The 8,036-nt window shown below is 30.5% G+C and overlaps 1 long non-coding RNA gene across 1 annotated transcript; it reads right to left on the reverse strand.

The window, feature by feature from the left end:
• Positions 1 to 1,717: 1,717 nt before the first annotated feature.
• Positions 1,718 to 3,635, reverse strand: LOC144566902 (uncharacterized). The gene is made up of 2 exons (XR_013515303.1): positions 3,363 to 3,635; positions 1,718 to 1,989 (listed from the first exon to the last, which is right to left on the reverse strand). It is a non-coding gene; the product is annotated as an uncharacterized LOC144566902 (long non-coding RNA).
• Positions 3,636 to 8,036: the final 4,401 nt, after the last annotated feature.

Here is an 8,036-nt window from a genome sequence, read left to right on the forward strand (position 1 = left end):
AAGAATTCTCAAAATAGAAACAATTTTTTATTAATTAAATGTACTAGATGGATCACAATATTTTCTAGATTATCTAGAAGTGACTTTTGAACCGGGATCAATAACTCAGAATCTAAGCATTTTATTTTTTTCCAATAACACATAAAGAAATATATTAATTTTTCTTACAGCCGCGAAAAATTCGGCCTGAAAAATATTGATCCGGGTTATTTGTTGCAGTCTTTCTAATAAATCAAATTATATTGTATTTCATCTATTTTCAAAGAAATATATTCAACATTTCTAATATTTTAATACAAAAAAATAGAAATTTCTGTTAAAAAAAAAAAAAAAAAAAGCCTATACCGATCCTGTGGATCGGTGGAGGGCTATTTTGTTTTGATTTTCTGATTTTCTGTAACATTCTGCGGCAAGAGAACGGTGGAGTGATAAATGGGCTGCACTGATCCTAGGGATCGGTGTAGGATGTGTTTTTTTTGCTCCACCGATCCTAGGGATCGGTGGAGGCTAGTTTTCGAAAATTCCAACAGTCTGGGCTTGTTCTATTAAATTATTTCAATGTAATTCTATTTAAAAAAAAAAATCCTAGCATGCTATATGCATAGCATAGAGCCCCTCCATGCAATGGCTTGGATTTTGACTTTTGAAAATCCTAACGGTCGATCCGAACCGTTCATCTTGTTCTCCATATTAATCTGTGTTTGGAGACCAAATTTTACATTTTTTGGAATTGTTTTACTATTTCTTTAGATTTATTGAAAATCGCTGTTTTTTTATGGTCCAGATTTGCTGAAAACTGCGATTTTCAATAAATCTAAAGAAATAGTAAAAAAATTCCAAAAAATGTAAAATTTGGTCGCCAAACACATATTAATATGGAGAACAAGATGAACGGTTCGGATCGACCGTTAGGATTTTGAAAAGTCAAAATCCAAGGCGTTGCATGGAGGGGCTCTATGCTATGCATAGCATGCTAGCATATTCCTATATATATATATATATGAGGAGGGATCGAGTTACAACAAAGTTACAACATCTATTTTTTTCATTTTCAAAGTCCAAATCGTCGATCCAAACCGTTAAATATTCAATCTATATTAAAATGTGCTTGGAGACCAAATTTTATATTTTTTGAATTTTTTTTGCTATTTATTAAGATGGGTACAAAATCATTGTTTTTATTAAAATTCTGCACCATTAAAAAACAGCGATTCTGTACCCATCTTAATAAATAGCAAAAAAATTCCAAAAAATGTAAAATTTGGTCTCCAAGCACATTTTAATATAGATTGAATATCTAACGGTTTGGATCGACGATTTGGACTTTGAAAATGAAAAAAATAGATGTCGTAACTTTGTTGTAACTCAAAAGTGTTGTAACTTGAACCCTCCTCTATATATATATGATTGATCTCCATTCAGATTTGACCCCCATAACTTGAAAGTCTGGCTCCGCTCCTGTACCTAGGTGTTAATAGCAGGAAGCTTAATGTTTCAAGGAAATAATATATTCGTTAAATAACAATATATATATATATGTTAAACGAAAGTATGAGTACATGTTATTGACGAACATATTGCTCTAGTAAAATACTTCTTTAACACTTATCTAAGTTAGTGTAAACATTTAGTTAGTTATTAAGAGCATGCATGACTACATGATTGCCCAAATTTTACATACTTCATTATCCTCTCTCTTAACCAACAATAATAAAGAGACAAGTTAATCTGCTAATACGGTACTATAGTACGAGAGATTAGATCATATCCAAGAAAAAAAAAAAAAACTTTGTTTAAAATGAAATTTTTAGCCTCACAGACGTAGACTTCTATTTAAATTACTCCTTAAATTGTTCTTAGCCATCAACGGTACGTCGGTACCATATTGCTAACATACCGGGCCAGATTGCAATGCTTATATTGGAGATAAATTTTACCTTATCTCATCCACTGAAAGCTATATGATATCCAATTCTTTTACTTGTACATCTGTATAAGACCCCACAAAAAACTGAATGCAGATTGAATGAATAGATTGGTACTATCTGTTTCTCATCTCTATCTTCTGAGAGCTGTGTACTACCCACAAGCACAAACAAAATTGTCTGTGCCCAATTTCACATTATTTGAGGGTTTATTCCAGGAATATACCTTTCTTAATTGAATCATCCAAACATATATTGGCCTCATTATCCAATGAAAAAACAGCTGTTAAATAGTCCTGTCAAATAGAACTCATCTCAGTTCTCGTTTGAGCCATGGAAAATATTTTGATAGAGAAGAGAGAAATTAAGAAGATGGTGCAGCTCTGAAAGTGTTTTGTTGATGGTCATCTAATCATAATTTTTATAGAATATTCCTTTCTATCAAATACAATGCTTAGATGACCATCAGCAAACATATTCCTGAGACATGCATGCTATATTATTCCAATTTCTAGTTGACACAGGTTTGTTATGCAGTTCCTAATTATTAATTAGCTTGCTTGGTTAATTAATACATGCTTCTTTTGTTTCTCTTTTATCATAAACTGATTGGTTTGCCCTTGTCTGTCTTTTAAGCTATTTTATTTTAATCATCTCCTTTTTTAAATTACCTTTTCCGAATAAAGAAAAAGAAGCATTGCTTCCTATCTATTGTTCTAAGATTAAAAGGCTAGCTAATAATGATCATTGAGAAATCTTGCCATACCTTCCACACACAAGTTCTCTCCACCTCTCTATCTTATTGTCTATCAGCTTTGAAATCTCAAAACGAGCAAGGTTGAGAGCAAAAAACAAAAAAGTGCAATCGGTGTTGAGATTGTAAAGTGAGGCGTTGAAAGACAATTATTGGTGAACCAGATGCAACCATTGCATTTTCAGGTAAAAGAGTGAATGATTTTTTTACCATATAAAACCAAATTTTTCTATTTTTTTTCTTTTTCATGGTTGATTTTTCCAATCAGAAAAAATAAAAAAATCAGAATTATACCGGTTATTTGAATCTAGTATACACAAAAACTTGGATTGATTCATATACTACTTTCTTATTCTATCCAAATCAAATGGAGGATTTGATTTGGATAGAAGAAGATAAATCTCTTGCCGATGAGGTAAATGTCCCTTGCTTATATTCTATCATATCCTGGCAGTTTTTTTTATTATTATTTCATACTAATTATTTTTTGATATTATTTTTTACCTTTTTCTGAAATAGAAAAGGCCCATAATTTCAAATATTCCCCGGTAAAAAAATTCCCACATATTTCTGATCCTCTTTATTGCTTTCATTGGGAAGTTGAAGTTTACAAATGGGTGGGATAAAAATGAGATTTTTCTATTGGAACATACGAGGAATTAATGAAAAGGAGAAGAGATTACCAGTTAGGAGATATATTTTATCAAAGACCAGATCTCATATGTTTACAGGAAACAAAATTATTGGCTATGAATGGGGATTTATTTGACAGGAATATGTGGAAACCATTTCAAGGACTTCAAAATGGTTGTGGTACAGAGGTACGAAGCTCGGGAAGCATAACAATTGCTTGGAATTCAACTGGATTTTCTGTATAGACTTCTCTATCATACAAAATGTGTAAAGATATTGACAGAGCTATTTTGGCTTCACGTAGTACACCAGTCATATACTTTTTCATTTTGCCTCTATTTTTGGCGAATTTTACAAATAATTCTCACAGTTGTTGCTGCCGTACATTATAAATGCTCTGCATTGCAAATTTTGTTTAAATGACTTTGTATTTTCACTTTGTTTATTGCAAATTTTATTTAAAAAACTTCGGTTATTCCAAAGAGACTAATATATACATATAGAGAGAGAGAGGAGGGATCCGATTACACCATTTTTTGGTGACACCAAATTATACTCTCCATTTTCAAAGTTTACAAAGTTCAAACAGTCGATCCAAACCGTTCAACTTATTGGATATGTTAAAATGTGCTTGCAAATCAAATTTTACATTTTTTGAAATTTTTTTACTATTTATTAAGTATTTAACAAAATCGCTATATTCAGACCGTTGAACTTTTGTACCCATCTTAATAAATAATAAAAAAATTCAGAAAAATGTAAAATTTGATCTGCATGCACATTTTAACATATCTAACAAGTTGAACGGTTTAGATTGACTGTTTGAACTTTGTAAACATAGGATATAATCCAATGTCACAAAAAAAGGGTGTAATCGGATCCCTCCTCGTATTATATATTTATGAGAGGATCCAATCCTACTAGCAATGTTAAAATCAATGCATCCAAGAAATTACAGCGATCTTTTTTATTCGAGTCAAAATATTTCCTAAATTTAACGATTTTGAGATGAATGCTCGTCTAAGTTAAAAAAGATCAAAGGTTTGTATTTCTAGTTAAAAATTTATATTATGGATCATTAGGCCCAAGAAAGTATGAATTGGGACACAAAATTAATGGGCCGGAAGTTGATCTCTTTTTTGCTCCCTTGCCCGTCAAAGCTTTGTTATTCCTTATTTAGTTATTTTTTACGTCGTAATATCAATATCTACAATTTTCATTATAACGTAATAAAATATTGTACGACGTCTTTTTCTTCAATTAGTTAGACCAACTAAAAACTAAACTTTTATTGAAATCATCATCTACAAATTTTTCAAAGTGAATATGAAAAATAAATACACTTCGGTATCCCCCTTCCTCTCCTCTTCAGAGGGAAGAGAGAAAAAAGAGGCACACCAAACTAAATAATATATAAACAGGAGAAAGTGAGTCTTCGATTTTCTTTTCCTGTCGCATTGTTAAGTGAATTTTAAAATACAAAAGGATTTTATTTATCATATCATATCGAACTAACAAAGAAAGATATAGTGAGAAAATATATAAACCTTTTTTTTGGGGAGAAGCCCCGCACAGGCGGAGAAAATATATAGACAATAGAAAGCCGAAATTTTGTTAAATACCATAATAAAAAATACATCGTGAAGTAGAAACGTGTTTTACTTCGCAACTCACCGTAGACTACCTCTCTCTCTCTCTCTATATATATATATTTATGAGACGATCCAATCCTACTAGCTATGTTAAAATCAATGCATCCAAGAAATTACAGCGATCTTTTTTATGCGAGTCAAAATATTTCCTAAATTTAACGATTTTGAGATGAATGCTCGTCTAAGTTAAAAAAGATCAAAGGTTTGTATTTCTAGTTAAAAATTTATATTATGGATCATTAGGCCCAAGAAAGTATGAATTGGGACACAAAATTAATGGGCCGGAAGTTGGTCTCTTTTTTGCTCCCTTGCCCGTCAAAGCTTTGTTATTCCTTATTTAGTTATTTTTTACGTCGTAATATCAATAGCTACAATTTTCATTATAACGTAATACAATATTGTACGACGTCTTTTTCTTCAATTAGTTAGACCAACTAAAAACTAAACTTTTATTGAAATCATCATCTACAAATTTTTCAAAGTGGATATGAAAAATAAATACACTTCGGAACTCTCCTCCCCGGTCCGAATTCCCTAAAGTAATCTAACTTTTGGGTTTTTGATCAAGACCGTTTGATTCGAATCTATCGTTTGAGATCACTTCAGAATTCAAATTTGTTAATTGGAATATGTGCACTTCATTTCAGATGAATTATCACTGGATCTCAACTCCCTCCCCCTTCTCCCCTCTTCAGAGGGAAGAGAAAGAAAAGGTGGCACACCAAACTAAAAAATATATAGATAGGAGAAAGTGAGTCTTCGATTTTCTTTTACTGTCACATAGTGAATTTCGAAGTACAAAAGGATTTTATTTGTCATATCATATCGAACTAACAAAGAAAGATACAGTGAGAAAATATATAAACATTTTTTTTGGGGAGAAGTCCTGTAGGTGGAGAAAATATATAGACAATAGAAAGCTGAAATTTTGTTAAATATCATAATAAAAATAAAATAAACTAAAATACCCTCGTTTGATAAGAATTTGAAAATTTGTAGACCTATTTATTAAGATCTGCAGACCTGATTCGCGATCCCAAACTGAGATCCACAGATTGAATATGGGGCCTCACAGATTATTTTTTTTGTTTAAAGAGTAGTATTAACTAATAATAAAGCTTAAAATTTGAGATATCTGCGGTGAACACCAAACAAAGCTCAGAGTTCAAAATTTGAACACGGTTTTCAAGTAAAAAAGGAAAAGAAAAAATGAAAACTGCGGCTGCAAAATTTGGACACGGTCTTCTTTGTCTAGGACTTTAGAGAGAAATCAGCGAAGGGGGTCCGCAATGCGTGATTCTGTTTCTTTTCATATCCCTTTTGATTGGAATTTGCATTTATTATGTTTATTTTTTCAAAATTAAAATTAACACTTTTTAACATACACAAAAAATTATGATAAATGATAAATCGATTTTGTTTTGATTTACATGAAAAATCTGAAAAAAAAAAAAGAAGTTAGAAAGGTATATTTTTTTTATGATGAGGCTTCAAATGTCTTTATTTCTTATGCCTCAATCATGTCTTTATTTTTAAAAATATTAATAAATCAAAATTTAAATCATAAACTCAAAATAAAACCGTTAGATGTGATCTATATTATTTTATCTCTGTGTTCATAAAAAAATATCACATTTTGATTTTGTTTTATATGAATCAATAATTTAAAAAATCAACGTCTAAAAATTATCTATATTAGTATGTTTTTTGGAATCTCTTGATGACAACCAAAGCAAAGTTGAAATGTCACAATTTTTTACACGTGCATAAATAAAATGGTGTACATCATATCCAATGGTTTTAATTTGACTTTTAAGTTTAAATTTTGACTTATTAACTTTTTTTAAAAATGAAGGTATGATGGAGGCACAGAAAATAAAGACAATTGAACCCTGTACGTTTTCTATATGTATGTTGATAAACTAATATAAACAAAATCTGCCATTTTCATTTGTCACTGAAGTTTCATAATTTCTGTTATTTAAAATAAAAGGTTAAAATTTGATGGAGATATTAAAAAAAATTGACTTGACACATTTTCTTTAAATATATATATATATATATATAGAGGTAGGCTAATAAACAATCGATTGTTCCTAGCCTCCCGTGCAACCAACTCGTTTTTCAATTTTAAAGTCCAAATGATCGATCCAAACCGTTAGATGTGATCTCCATATTAAAATGTGCTAGGAGACCAAATTTCACATTTTTTTACTATATTAAGCCACTTTGAAAATAGCTAATCCAACGGTAGCTTCTGATTTTACTGTTTGATTAAGCCATCGTTGGATCAACGATTTTCAAAGTGGCTTAATAAATAGTAAAAAAATTCCAAAAAATGTAAAATTTGGTCTTGTAGCACATTTTAATATGGAGATCACATCTAACGGTTTGGATCGATCATTTAGACTTTAAAAATCGGAAAATGACTTGGTTGCACGGAAGGCTAGGAACAATCGCTTGTTTATTAGCCTACCTATATATATATATATATAGCAAGGTTTAAAGAGACTTATTGTGGAAAAGAAAAATAATTTGTGGTGCTGAGATTTACTTCTAACAAATAAGACTAAAGAAAAAATAACTTTTATTTTGATAATACTATTCTGATACAAATCTCTTGTTCTGAAAAAGCAATAAGAGTTTGCTCTCTTTGAACAATAAGCTGAAAACAATTTAACAAATAATTGGTTATATAAAATGTCCTCCAATCTGTACAAAGAAATATAACATATTTAACTTTTTTTTTTAAATTCAGATAGACTAGTAATTAATAAGAAATATATAAAAAATAGATAATATGTAAAAGAAAAAATAAAGAAATTTCGTTCGGAAATCAGTTTCCAAAAATAAATAAAATTGAAAAATAAACCAAAAAAAAAAATCAAGGTCGGATAGTGCGAATCTGAATTCACATCCTCTCAGGTCACCGGACTGAGGACAATTGAATCGGATGGTCCAAAGTTGTTCTGTTTAAATTGGCACGAATCTCAAAGCACAAATAATACTGCCCCTCAGTCATCCGAACAAAAACCTGATGAAATTAGATCTGGGCCGTCCTTTCCAATTGTG

The sequence above is a fragment of the Carex rostrata genome, chromosome 15 (genome assembly GCF_964058835.1).
Source record: "Carex rostrata chromosome 15, lpCarRost1.2, whole genome shotgun sequence".
Lineage (NCBI taxonomy): Eukaryota > Viridiplantae > Streptophyta > Magnoliopsida > Poales > Cyperaceae > Carex > Carex rostrata.